General features: G+C 42.1%; 1 pseudogene; it reads right to left on the bottom strand.

Moving 5' to 3' along the window:
• Positions 1-3,664: 3,664 nt before the first annotated feature.
• On the bottom strand, positions 3,665-13,466 carry LOC149246042 (DNA damage-repair/toleration protein DRT102-like; annotated as a pseudogene).
• Positions 13,467-14,408: the final 942 nt, after the last annotated feature.

Below are 14,408 nucleotides of genomic sequence, written 5' to 3'. Positions count from 1 at the left end.
GCGGTTATGCCATGGGAGCTGTAGTGATGCAGCAAAAGAAGCCAATTTGTTACCATTCTGAGAAGTTCTCTCAAGCTGTGATAAACTATCCCACCTATGACAAGGAGCTTTATGCCTTGGTGCAGAGTGTGAAAAAGTGGAAACACTACCTGATCAGCAAGGAGACCATCATCCATACAAATCATTAGCCCTTACAGTACCTTTAGTCACAAACCAAGTTGCAGCAAACTCGTCATTTCAAGTGGATGGGCTTTCTTCAACAGTTTCATCTAGTAATAAAGTATAAGAAGGGCACTAGCAATAAAGTGGTTGATATGCTATCTCACCCTCCTATTTCTGCTTCTGTTATTTTGCATAATGCTTCGTTGTCTTTTGAAAGTTATGCTGGACAATATGCTAATGATGATGACTTTAAGGAGGTTTACACAAAACTAAACCATGTTTCACAGGTGGAAACTATCACTTGCAAGGGAAATTGTTGTATCACCTTGGTAAATTGTGAATTCCGATAGGAGAAAGAGTGCATGTAATTCGAGAGGCCCACACCTCTCTTGTGTCTGAACACTTTGGTGTTGAAAAGACTTTATGTCATGTACAAATATTTTGTTTTTGGCCTCATATGAAAAACATTGTGACTCGCTATGTAAAGGGTTGTGTGATGTGTTCTGTTTCAAAGCCCTCTAATAGAAAACTTGATCTCTACACACCACTCCCTATTCTGAGTCATCCATGGGAAAGTGTGTCAATGGACTTTGTAGGAGGTCTACCTTTGTCTAGGAAGGGTCACAACTATTTATATGTCATTGTTGACAAGTTTAGCAAAATGTGTATTCTTATGCCTTGTAAAAAGCATATTACTGCAGAGAAGACTGCTTCTCTTTTCTTTCAGTATGTTTGGGTTCACTTTGGATTACCCACATCAATTGTGTCAAATTGATACTCGCTTCCTTGGGGAGTTCTGGACTAGCTTGTCGAGAATGATGGACACCAAACTGAAAAGAAGCATGGCATTTCACCTGCAAACCGACAGGTAGATAGAGGTTGTTAACCATACCACAGTACACCTATTAAGAGGCTATTGTGGGAAGCATCCCAAGTTGTGGGACGAACATCTCCCCTATATACAACATTCCTATAACCGAGTAGTGCATTCATTGACACAACGTTCACCATTCGAGACATGCTTTGGTTACCTACCAAAGGACCCTTTAGACATGGTCTTTGGAAGGGAGGATGGCTCCATTGGACTTAATGATAAAGACAAAGATTAGCAATTCATTCAGTGAATCCAAATGATTCACCAAGCAGTGCAAGAGCAGTTGGAAAAGAGTCAAGCTCTTTACAAGGCTCGACATGATAAACACTGGGTCGACCATCAATTCCAAGTGAGCGACAAGGTGTGGTTACACATCAGAAAAGACAGGATGAAGGGAGAGGGAAAGAAGTTGTGGCCAATCCGGTATGGCCCATTCACCATATTGGAGAAGATTGGGAACAATGCCTTTCGTCTTGACTTGTTGGTATATATGCGGATGTACTCAGTAGTGAATGTGGAGAACCTGAAGCTATATGAACTACCTTTGATCATGGACACTGATGAGGTGGGCATTGTTCCTACCATCGATAATTTTTCACCAGAATATCTTGATGAGTTGCCTGAAGACATCATCCCCGATAGAAGAACCAGGACTTCACGACGAGGAGATGTAGAATACCTTCGAGTTGGATTCAAGGAAATGCATCCTAGCAAGGCCAAATGGCTAGAGAAAGAAAAAGTGAGGGCACATTACCCTCACTTGCCAATTGACTAATTAAAAGCTTTTGGCGGTCCAAAAGCTCCTCAATGGGGAGGATTGATCCAGGTGGATCTTCAGATACAATGGCATGGAAACTTAGAAATCAAAGTGATCGGAATGAAGACAACTCAAACCAAAATCTAGATCTCGTCTTCCTGATTCCAATGATGCAAACGGTACTTCAATCCGAGTCCAGATGATGAAGTTATTGCAAAAAGAAGGGCTCTTCAATCCTTAAGAGAATGAGGAATTTCCTTTAGAAATGGGTCTTAAAGCCTTAAAGGAAAATCACAATCAGAGGTCGCATGAGGATAGACTTAAGCATTGGACCATGGAACCCCCGATCGCCGATCTCCGATCAGATCAGATCGGCAGATCGGAGGTCATCACAATCGCTGGTCATATATCTATGTATAAGCTATATTGGCGATCGGGCAGTTGGATTGCCATCTAGGATCCCATATAGTAATCAAACCACCTGAGAGGCCGAGTGCATTAGTGGCGGCCATATGCTAGTCCAATAGCATTTTCTGAAAATATTCAAGCACCTGGGGAGCAGCGTGCATGGTTTCTTGTAGTAAAATAATATAGGGACGTGTAGTAGCAATAAGATCCTTAAGAGCCAAGAATTTTGGGGCGGCTCCAAGACCCCAAATATTTAGGTAGAGAATAAAGGTCATCTCTATCCGAGAGCGGGCTTCTGTGCTCCAAGGGCCTGAGATGGGATAGAGTCAACAATAGGAACATCAATTAGGGTGGGTGAATCAGTAGAATTGAAGGTGGGTGGAGGACGTGGACGTCCACAGAAGTGTCGGCTGTTGCATGGATTTTTACGATGGACAGTGATGTTACCCATAGATGTGGGGCTAATATGGGGGAGGAGGGTCCAGGTAGCTTGTGAATGGTGAGAGATCGGAGGTCCAACATTTTTTTCTGAAGGAGGAAGTCCAGGTTGCTATCCACAAAGTTTGTGGGGGAGTTTAGTGGAGAATGATGTGAAACAAGAGACGGGTCAGATGCCAGGGAAGAAGGGGTGGGGCGAGGTGAAGATTTCACTAGGACATACATAACATGTGATGTAGAGAGAGGGTCGTGATGCATCGGATGTGGTAGAGCAAGTGGAGGGGGTGACGGATCATCACAAGAGGAAGGAATTTGTACAATAATACCTTGAAGAGTGGCATCAAGTAAAGAAGGTTCTAAGTCAGCAGATTGAGAGGAGGGGATGTGAATGGGAGTAGATTCTAACGGAAAATTACTGGAGGGCAGGAAAGATTTACATAGAGAGGTTGGCAAAGAATTACCTGTATACAATGAGGAGCCAGGATCGCGCGATGGAGTCTCGGAATCCACATGTGACAAATCATCTGAAACTGTTCTTTTGTCATGTTGTTTAAGAGCAACCCGTGGATGAGTCGCCATAGGTCTGGGTCCCCATCGTCAAGGGCAATGGGAAAGCAGGTGTCTAGTCCGATGATAGGTTAGACACTGGAAGGGAACACCCCAGAAGTCCAGCCTCTCAATCAGTTTAGTATCGCTCCAACTGAGTGCTATGTGGTCCAGAAAGCCTCCCCTCTAATTTTTTTCGATGAGGATCCAAGCAACCCTTTTATTTGGGGCCCCAAGACATAGAGAATCCAAGTAAACAAATTTCCCAATAGTGTTTCCAATGTCTGTAAAAACACGCTTCGACCAGAACTCGATGGGAAGTCCTAACAATTTGACTCAAATCAGGTTGTTCTAGGGGGTATCCTTCAACAGGTTGAATCGGTGTATCAGGGATATAGAGCAAAGAAGCTGCGCCCTTTAACGCAAGGAATGAAATGTATTTTTTGGAGGTCCTCCTAACAGAGGAAATGGAAACTATACTATTCATTGAGCAAACAGACAACAATCGACATATAATCCAACAAAATACGCCATTTAGAGTGTAACCAGTCTCGCATATCCGAATCCTCCATGTCTACAAATTGCCACTTCCCAACTAACACTCGCTTCTGAATGTTGATAACCCGTTCTGAAAGCACATCCTGTCCAAAAACCAGTGCAAGAGCGAGTTCTGTAATTTTAATGGCTTGGGTAGGGTAGCAGGATTGATGTGCATTTACCAAGTGTTTGTGCCCATGTAGTGGGGATGGCGCATGTTGGCCATCTGGTAGAGAGTGAGATGGAGGAATAGGATGCCCCGTGGCCAGGTGAGGGGCCCCCTACCCGAAAGATAGTTCAGAATCCATCGTGGTTTTGGTGAAAGCATCATGCACCAAGGTGTCAGAATCCAAGAGATCCATCGCCGCGTGATGAGAGCACAAGCAGCAAGAAGACCAGGAGGGAATAAATGGCAGGTAGTAATTGAGGGAATCATAAGGTAGGTGTGTGATGAATGTTTAGTAGTAAGGGAATGTCTCAGGATCGTCAGTAGTCAGGTCCACAATAAAAGTAACCTCGGGAGAGAAATCCACATAAGGTGAAGCCAGATATGGACGTCGGCATAAATAAATACCTAATGTGGAAGGTACCTAGAAATTGGTGATAGATTAATGATATAAATGGAAACGGGTATAGTGGGGGGATCCCAATCAGAATGAATTGATCATCTGTTAGAAATAGAATGTGAAGAACCCTATCATAGCAGGGTTCCGTGGCAACGCCGAAAATTTTGAAACACGTCGAAATGAGTTTGAATGGGCCTGGAGAAATACCAGAAAAAACAGAGCAGTTCAAAGCTGAGACAAAGTCCTTGGATTGTCAGTATACCTCGTAGCAGCAACAACAACAACATCCAGGGAAAGTCCACCATTTGTCACAAAAATGGAAACCAAAAGAGATACATGGCTGAGAAATAATGAAGGAATTGAACCATCTATGAAATACGTTGTTGTAGCTATGTGAATGAAAACAGTCAGCCCCTCCAAGTTGCACTGAGGCTAGGAGAGGCAAAGAAGGTTAGTTGTGAGGGGCATGTGGGTGATAGGGAGGGTTTATTAGGTGTGTCTGAATAATGTTGAATAGTATGTAGAAAACGATGCAGATAAGAATGGCAATATGGAGGATCTCGGAGAGGGCGATAGCTAGAAGTGATTGGAATGAAATTAACATCATCAAATATGAAAGTAATGCAAACTTGTGAGGCAGGGGTTGTAGTGGAGTCAGAATCTGCTCACCATACAAATTGCACCACCTACAATGAGCAGTAGAATCCCACCAAACCAGCCAAGTATTATGACTGATCTGAAAATCACTTGTGAGTGACCTCAATTAAATAATTATTGAATGAAGGTATTACAGAATCATGTGATGGTGTGTGTCTATGTTATTTTAGGAAACAGATCGATCAGATTGCAAAATACACAAACACTGGAAAATGGAAAACAGTAAGAGAAACGCAGTAAGCAAATACAAGAACACAATAGATTAATAAGGAGTTCACCCTATTCTCCAGGGCTACGTCTCTGGTCCAGCTTTCAGTGGTGGCCTTTTTTATTGTGTCTTTAAAGCAGAGATTGACAATGAGGAGCTCAACTTGAGTCTCCTGAAACAAAGGATGTTTGGTAGGGTGGTTCTTGGATCCCCCAAGCCACTAGAGTGCACAAACTCTTTTCCTTACCAGATCTTGACCTCTCTGGTCTTTAATGGGAGGAGCCTAATGTGGTGCTCAATTCCCGACAGATCCTCTTAGGGATTGCTTGAACCTCTCAAGCTTTTTGTTTGCTCAATGCTGCCTTAGGTCAGCTCGGCTCTCTATTTCTACTTCTTGCTTTACTATCTTTTCTTTGCTCTCACTTTCTCTATCTTCGTCCTCTTCCTCTCTCCTCTGTTCTATTCTCTGTTTGTTCATGGCTTAAATACAATCTGTCCTCGACTATTCATTTCCCCTTTCGCCCCTTCGGATCGCCTGCTATTGTTCATTTGGAGTCCCCTGCCTCTACGTCATTGCCAACGTCTCACAGGAGTGGCCACTTATCCTCTCACGAACTGCGCCAGCTCATCCTCAACAGTTCGGTAGTTCAGTTACATTGTGGAATGACTCATTCGCCAACTTAGCGGTCAAATCAGATGTCAAACTTCTCTATGCCGTAGCTTAATCCCCTGTCAAATCCAGTTCCTCCATCAGGCGCAATCTCTGTCGTCAGATATGGAGCCCCCAGATCCTACGGCATTCGCTCATTTCGCACGGTTGACTTGCTCGACCGTTAGTGCACGATGAGAGGTGGTTTTCTCTCTCATCCTCCAGACACGCATCATGGCTGAATGGAATCGCTCGCTTTCAGCCAAATCTGCTTACCGCCCAAGGATGCCCCCAATATACCGTTGGTTTGGAGCGTGGGTCCTGCCTTTCGCCTTTAACGCCTTCCCCACGGTTTCCCAGCTTCCCATGTGACTGAACTCTCGGGGCTTCTCCTTTTCAAGGGGTTTTGCCCAGCGATCGCTAATCGCACATCAGAAATGGCCTCTGTTTCCCGATCCGGGCTTCCCAAGTGCCATTTTTTCCTCCTGCGCGGTCTCCATGGGCCTCGGTCAGCATGCTTTGACCAAGGTCCTTGTCATTCCTTGCTAGCTGTGGATCCAATTCGGATCACGACCTTCCCACTGAAAAAGCTTTTGGACCACCAAAAGTTGGTTTTCAAGCATCAACTAAGTGAGTGTACAATTGTCTCACTTGTCCAATCTCTATCCACTTTGCACTGCTTGGCTTTGAACCCTTGAGCCCAATTCTAAGGTACTCAACATCTCCCCTGCGTGTCATCCTCGCCTTCATGTCTAGAACTCTGTCTTCTTGCAATTCATTAAGATATTTAGGTATCAGGTCATCTATATAAGGCAATTGACTCTGATCTTCGTGATCCTCAATTAGTGAAGGTTCAAACAATCTCAAGCAATCTGCATTTACGACTGAGTAGATGTGCATGTAAGCTGGTAGATGGCGAAAAGAATTCTCACCAATCCTCTCAAGTATCTTTAAAGGTCCATACCTGACAGGCTTTAGCTTTTTACCTTCACCTTGCATCATGTCCTTGTTGATATACAGCCAGATTTGGTCACCAACTTGGAAACTATGCTCCATCCGATGCTTGTCATGCCTTGCCTTGTATTTGGCTTGTCTCTTTTCCAGCTGTTCCTATACTGCCTGGTGGATCTCCTGGATTTGCTCAATGAACCTAGTTGCCCTATCCACATCACTGTGTCCCTCAACTGTGGTGTCTTTACCAAAGACAAAATCCAAAGGAGACCTTGGTGTGAAACCAAAACAGGTCTCAAAAGGAGATCTCTGTGTAGAAGAATGTTTTGCTCTATTGTAAGCATGTTGCACATAACACAAATGTTCATCCCAAAGCTTAGGATGTTTGCTACAATGTCCTCTGAGTAATTGGATCACCGTCCTGTTAACTACTTCTGTCTGGCCATCAGTTTGTGGATGAAAAGTTGTGCTTTTCTTCAGTTTGGTGTCCATCAGTTCCCACAGACTTGACCAAAACTTCCCACAAATCGGGTGTCTCGATCAAATACGATGGAAGTGGGTAATCCAAAATGAACCCATACATGTTCAAAAAATAGTTTTGCAATTTGTTCGGCTATAATCTGTTTATTACAAGGTATCAAAATACACATTTTGTTGAACCTATCCACAACAACATACAGATAATCATGACCTTTCCTAGATTTAGGCAGTCCTCCAACAAAATCCATGGAAACATTTTCCCAAGGGTGAGAAGGAACTGGTAATGGAGTGTACAAGCCTAGTTTTCTGTTGCTGGGCTTGCTTTTAGCACACATAGTACACCCTCTTACATATCTAGAAACTATCTCATTCATTTTTGGCCAATAACAAGCTGTGCAATTGTTTTACTTACCCCAAATTGACCTGATATTAGAGAAGTGTGTGCTTCTCGAATTATCTTTATTCTTTCAGTTTGTGGAATGCATAACTTCCCACAATGGTATAAGAGTCGGTCCTTTACATGATAATCCAATCCTTCTACTTGTTTGCCTTGACTTAAAGTTGCATATACATCTTTAAAGTCTATATCTTGAGCATATTGTTCAATGTAGCTCTCATGTAACACAGAATTATGCTTAAGTATAGTAGATGCATTTATAATGGGTCTAGATAACATATCTGCAACTTTATTATGTATGCCCTTTTTATATTTGATGACTAAATGAAACTGTTGTAGAAAAGCCATCCATCTATAGTGTCTTTATTGCTGCAACTTAGTTTGGGAGTGTAGATATTGAAGTGGTTGATGATCCGTATGTATTATTGTCTCTTTGCCCATTAAGAAATGTTTCCACTTTTTCACACTCTGTACTAATGCATACAATTCTTTATCATATGTAGGATAGTTAACTATTGCAAAATTAAAGGTATCAGAATGATAACATATGGTTTTACCGTGCTGTGTCAACACTTCTCCCATGGCATAGTCATTGACATTTGTTTGGATCTCAAATGGTCTTTGAAGATCAGGCAGTGCTAGTACAGGTGTTGTACTAATCTTTTCTTTCAAGGTGTCGAAGGCTTTTTGTTGTTTGCCTCCCCACTGAAACACCTTGTTCAATCCTGTTAAAGCATGTAAGGGAGCTGAAATTAAGGAAAAGTTAGAAATGAACTTCCTCCAATATTGTTCTGCTCCTAAGAAGCTTCTAACTTCTGTAGCAGATTTGGATTTAGGCTAGTTTACAATGACTGCCACCTTAGAGGGATCTATCTTCAATTCACCACCCCCTACTATATGACCCAAATAATTCAGAGATGTTTTGCCAAATTCACATTTTGAGAGTTTAACGTGAATTTTTTCTCTTTTCAAAACATCTAGTGTTTGCTTAACATGCTTTAAGTGTTCTTCCCATGTTTTGCTAAAAATCAGAATGTCATCCAGATACATAATAACAAAATCATCAAGAAAAGGTATGAGTACATCATTCATTAATCTCATGAAAGTAGAAAGAGCATTAGTTAAGCGAAAAGGCATAACCAGCCACTCATACAATCCCTGCTTTGTCTTGAAAGCAATCTTCCATGCATCTTGTTCTGCAACTCTGACCTGATGGTATCCACTATGCAAGCCTAGCTTGGAAAAATAAACAGCTTCTTTCAATTGATCCAAAAGATCATCTATGCGAGGAAGGGGATAACGATTTTTTATTGTTATCCTATTCAGTGCTTGGTAATTAATGCACATTCTCCATGAGCCATCTTTCTTTCTCACCAAAACGATTAGTGACCCACATGGTGATGTGCTAGGTCTGATGAACCCTTTCTCGAGCAACTCCTACACCTGCTTCTTGATTTCAGCATTCTCTAAAGTGGACAACCTGTACATTCCAATGTTAGGTAATGGAGTATCTTGCTGCAAAATAATATCATGCACTATTTCCTTTTTGGGTGACAAACCTTTAGGTTCTTGAAACAAGATATCATACTCTGAAACAACCTTTTCTAAATCAGCTTTTTGTTTAGCATTACAGTCCTCAAATACATTGGTTTTATCAGGTTTCTTTTCCTTTACAACCATCAATAAGAATTGTTTGCATGAATTTATCATTCTTTTCATATGCCCCGAGTTTATGAGATTATAATTATTCTTGAGCTTATCAGCTCTGACAAAGTATTCGATTCCATCTTTGACAAGTAGATACTTGTTCTCAGCTCTATAGAAAATAGCTTTTCTATCATACAAGTAAGGACTTCCTAAAACAATTCCACATATATCCAAAGGAATTATGTCTAACTCAACCTCATCTACAAATGCTGACCCAAAAGAAAACTTGAGTTTGCACTGTCTAGTCACTTGTAGTTGTGCTTTATCATTCAACCATCCTAATGGGTATGGTTTCTTGTGAGGTGTAGTTACTAATCCCAACTTCTTTACAATTGCTTCAGAAATTAAATTTACTTGTGAGCCACTATCAAACAAAGTATCAATCTTTTGATGTTTGGAAATAACTCGAATATGGAAAAGCTCATGTCTTTTTCTCTCATTTTCTTCATCAATAGTAGATTGTGCAGAATTACTAGTAGATGCTTCAGAATTCTAACCTCTTATACTTGTGGTTGCAATAGTTGTTTGTTTCCTGAGTCTGACCCTAAATCTTTCTGAATAGCTGCAACAATCTTCTTCTTCTTGCCCTTAAACTTCTTAGGTCTCAGCTCTGGATGCAAAATCCAACAGTGCTTGTCATCATGCCCATCCTTTTTACAGTGAGTGCATGAAGCCTTGCTTTTCTGTGCAGTGCTAGCCTTCCTCGCTTTCCATTTCTGCTTTCTTTTCTCCTTATTCTTGCTTGCAGTGGGTTGGGATGGTCCCCCAACTTCTGGACTTAGCTTCTAGATGAGTAGCTTGTATAGATACCTCATCTATGTGGTATTAAACATGAGGATAATGTGCCTAATGTAGCTGTGTAGACCACCAATGTACTTCAACAGAGTCTCAGGTGAGTCTAATGAGATTCCTAGAATCAATGCTCTCTTCCTAAATTCTTGAGTGTACCCTTGCACACTTTTCCCTTTCAACTGTCTAAGAGTTTACCAACTCATCAATGGCTTGTTGCATGTAGGCCAATGGATAGAACTGCTTTTTGATTGCAGAAACAAATTCACTCCAAATAGAGATAGTCTTACCATGTCTTTTCATGTCAGCTTGGGTTCTGCCTTCCCACCAAACCAAGGCAGTGCCTCCAAGGCGTAGGCTTTCCAGCTGAATCTTTCTCTTGTCTGAGTCGATATTCTACACTCTACAATAAACATCAATTTGTCTAATCCAATTGTCCAACTTTTCTACATTCAACTCTCCATCATATATAGGTAAATAAAATTTAACATCTAGTTTAATCAAAGATGCCTTTTTGTTATGTACGGGGCTATTAGGAGGTGTGAGGAAGCTTTCCTCTTTCCCTTTTCCTTTTGAGTGGTCATGGAAGTGAGACTCATCTTCTCCTTTGTCTTGTTTAGAGCCTGATGAATCTTCATCCTTGTGTTTTCTAAAGTCCCTATACATTTCTTCTACCATGGATTTTATGGCTAGGAAACTACCTATGAATTGAGGGTCTGGCCCCATAGAACCTTCCTCTGACATTGTCTTCTGAGGATAGACTCTCCCAATCTCAATATTAGTTTCGACCAACTCTCCTTCTCCTAATTTGAGCTTTGATCTAGTTAGCATTCAACAGCTAAACCAACACAAGCTTGTCTAACCTTAATAGCCTAAAGCTCTGATACCAATTGATCTGAAAATCACTTGTGAGTGACCTCAGTTAAATAATTATTGAATGAAGGTACTATAGACTCATATGCTGGTGTGTGTCTATGTTATTTTAGGCAATGGATCGATCAGATTGCGAAATACACAGACACTGGAAAATGGAAAACAATAAGAGAAACACAGTAAGCAAATACAAGAACACAATAGATTAATAAGGAGTTCACCCTATTCTCCAGGGCTACGTCTCTGGTCCAGCTTTCAGTGGTGGCCTTATTTTATTGTGTCTTTAAAGCAGAGATTTACAATGAGGAGCTCAACTTAAGTCTCCTGAAATAGAGGATGTTTGGTAGGGTGGTTCTTGGATCCCCCAAGCCACTAGAGTGCACAAACTCTTTTCCTTACCAGATCTTGACCTCTCTGGTCTTTAATGGGAGGAGCCCAATGTGGTGCTCAATTCCCGACAGATCCTCTCTGGGATTGCTTGAACCTCTCAAGCTTTCTATTTGCTCGATGCTACCTTAGGTCAACTCGGCTCTCTGTTTATGCTTCTTTCTTTACTGTCTTTTCTTTGCTCTCGCTTTCTCTATCTTCGTCCTCTTCCTCTCTCCTCTATTCTATTCTTTGTCTCTGTTTTATGCTTCTTTCTTTACTGTCTTTTCTTTGCTCTCACTTTCTCTATCTTCGTCCTCTTCCTCTGTCCTCTATTCTATTCTCTGTCTATTCATGGCTTAAATCCAATCTGTCCTTGACTATTCGTTTCCCCTTCCGCCCCTTTGGATTCCCTGCTGTTTTTCATTTAGAGTCCCCTACCTCTACATCATCACCAACATCTCACAGGGAATGGCCACTTGTCCTCTCACGAACTGTGCCAGCTTGTCCTCAACGGTTCAGTAGTTCAGTTACACTGTGGAATGACTCATCTGCCAACTCAACGGTCAAATCGAACGTCAAGCTTCTCTATGTCGCGGCTTAATCCTCTGTCAAATCTAGTTCCTCCATCGAGCGCAATCTCCACCATCATATCTGGAGCCCCCAGATCCTACGACATTCGCCCATTTCGCGCGGTTGACTTGCTCGACCGTTAGTGCGCGATGAGAGCTGGTTTTCTCTCTCATCCACTAGACATGCGTTGTGCACTGAATGGAATCGCTCGCTTTCAGCCAAATCCGCTTACCGCCCAAGTATGCCCCCGATATACCGCCGGTTTTGGAGCGTGGGTCCTGCCTTTCGCCTTAGCGCCTTCCCCACGGTTTCCTGGCTTCCCATGCAACCGAGCGCTCGGGGCTTCTCCTTTTCGAGGGGTTTTGCCCTCATGCATTAGAAATGGCCTCTATTTCCTGACCTGGGCTTCCCAAGTGCCAGTTTTGCCTCCTATGCGGTCTGCATGGGCCTCGGTCAGTGCACTTGAAACGAGGTCCTCATCGTTCTTTGTTGGCTGCAAACTGCCATTGTCTAGAGGTTTTCCTGATCGCTCTTTATCCATAAATTCGAAGTCTGTCCTATTTGGATATAGTCATGGCACCTTGATAATCTTCATGGATCCAATTCGGATTAGTGACCATCACAGTTGTCAGCAGCCAGAACATCCAATCCACCTCGTTTTCTGTCGCTACCACCCAACACCTTGTTTCACGGCGTCACCTTCCACCACTAATTTAATATTCATGGAAGAATTAATTAAAAAATTGTATTGAAATTCTATATATGTCATAATGGGAATTGAGCAAACTCATTAGGAAAACTCTGAATATATAATTTAATTATATATAATAATAAAAAACTCTGAATGTCATAATTGGCATTGCTTCCGGCCTTGTATTTCACAAAAGCGGTAGTGGGGCTTGCTCTCACGATACTCATGGATGCCCCGGGCATGACCTCCATATCCTTGAATTTCATGTCTTTGCCTCGTGAAGAGAGAATGCAGGAGGATTCATATTGGGGATTTTCAAGTAGGGGTATTTTGGGAATTTCCTGCAATGAATTTTCTAGGAAATCGGCAGTCTCAGGCGGCCATGGCTTTCCCTCGCTTGTAGGGCAGGTGCCTTGAAAGGGGTTTCGAGCCATGCGTTGAGAATATTATTGCCCTTTGCAGGGGTTGTGTGCATTCCGCCAACTGCTATCACGTTCGAGTTGTTGAACAATCTCAGTTCTGGGCGTCCTCCGCAGAGGCGCAGGCGACAAAATACACACCCGAGGAATTTTTGGCGAAAATCAAGAACTCCACACCCAACCCAGTAGTTCCACAGACTTCCAACCCCTGATCTCCAAAGGTCGTTTTATTTTTGCTGTGCTTCACTCACTTTTCTGCCCACTTCTCCCCCGACGTTGTAGAACTTGTTTTTGTTGAAGTCTTGGACCTCTATGCCCTTTGACTGGAGGTGTTAGACGAGGGTGTCCTTGAGAACTCTGCCAAGCCGTCAGCTGCTGTGATGATCTTGAGAGGTTTCTTGTCATTGGTGTTTCCCATTTTTCTGGACTGTGAATGACTACTTTGAGAGCTTGAAAAGAATGCAATGGAATGGAGGGAGAGAGGGGGTCGGTCGAATTTAAAAGGGAACGGAAGATTCTTCAAGCAAGTGCATGCAACTGGACTTGGACTTGTGTCACACCATGTGGTTTTGGGTATGTGGAGTTTGTAAACTATTTACCACGACATACTACTAATCAAAAGGTGGCATCAACAACGAACGATGTAGAGCGCATGTCAAGGGTTGGTCACGAATAAAACTAGCAATTTCACTTAGAGGTGGAAAGTAACGCCAAAGGAGAAGTTGAGAGTGTGGAAGGAAACTATCTCCTTATGCTATGTGTCTGGTACATCATTAATGTCACTTTATGGGGTGCACAATGCCACATTGAAGGGAAAAAAACTTTCTAACCTCCAGGCCCCACAACCACTCTAGTCCTTGCAATAAAAAAAGGGGTCCTATCAATGGATGTGATCTTTACTTGAGTCTTACTTTGGGTCCTGTTAATGGATGTGATCTTTACTTGAGTCTTACTTTCCTATATCATCAACATATATTATAGATGATAGCACATCCAACAAAATGCCATGGATTCTGGGCATCAAGAAGTGGTTTGCCATATGTATGTTTTGAGACCAAGTTTTGAAATCAGATAAAAAATAAGGATAACGACTTTTTCTGTCCTTTTAAAGATAAAATAAAGTTTGATAGTCAATCTGACTATTGCAACAACGCGCTGGACCAATTTATCTATTAATGAGCCTGCTTTGATTCTTTCCCCAAAGATTGGTGTCAAACTTGAGTCAACTCAACCCTGGAGAAGTTTGGTAAAGAGGTAATTAAAAGACCGGTATAGTGGTAGTGGGAGAAATACCTCAACTCCAACCCAAAATAGATGGGAGCTAGACTTATAACCTAATAATATATACTTTCATGTTTCA

The sequence above is a fragment of the Pinus tabuliformis genome, chromosome 7, assembly GCF_031772625.1.
Source record: "Pinus tabuliformis cultivar Carrire ecotype Pingquan chromosome 7, CPIR1, whole genome shotgun sequence".
In the NCBI taxonomy this organism is placed as follows: domain Eukaryota; kingdom Viridiplantae; phylum Streptophyta; class Pinopsida; order Pinales; family Pinaceae; genus Pinus; species Pinus tabuliformis.
Note: the sequence above shows the minus strand (reverse complement) of the source record. Positions and strands in the feature narration are given on the sequence as shown.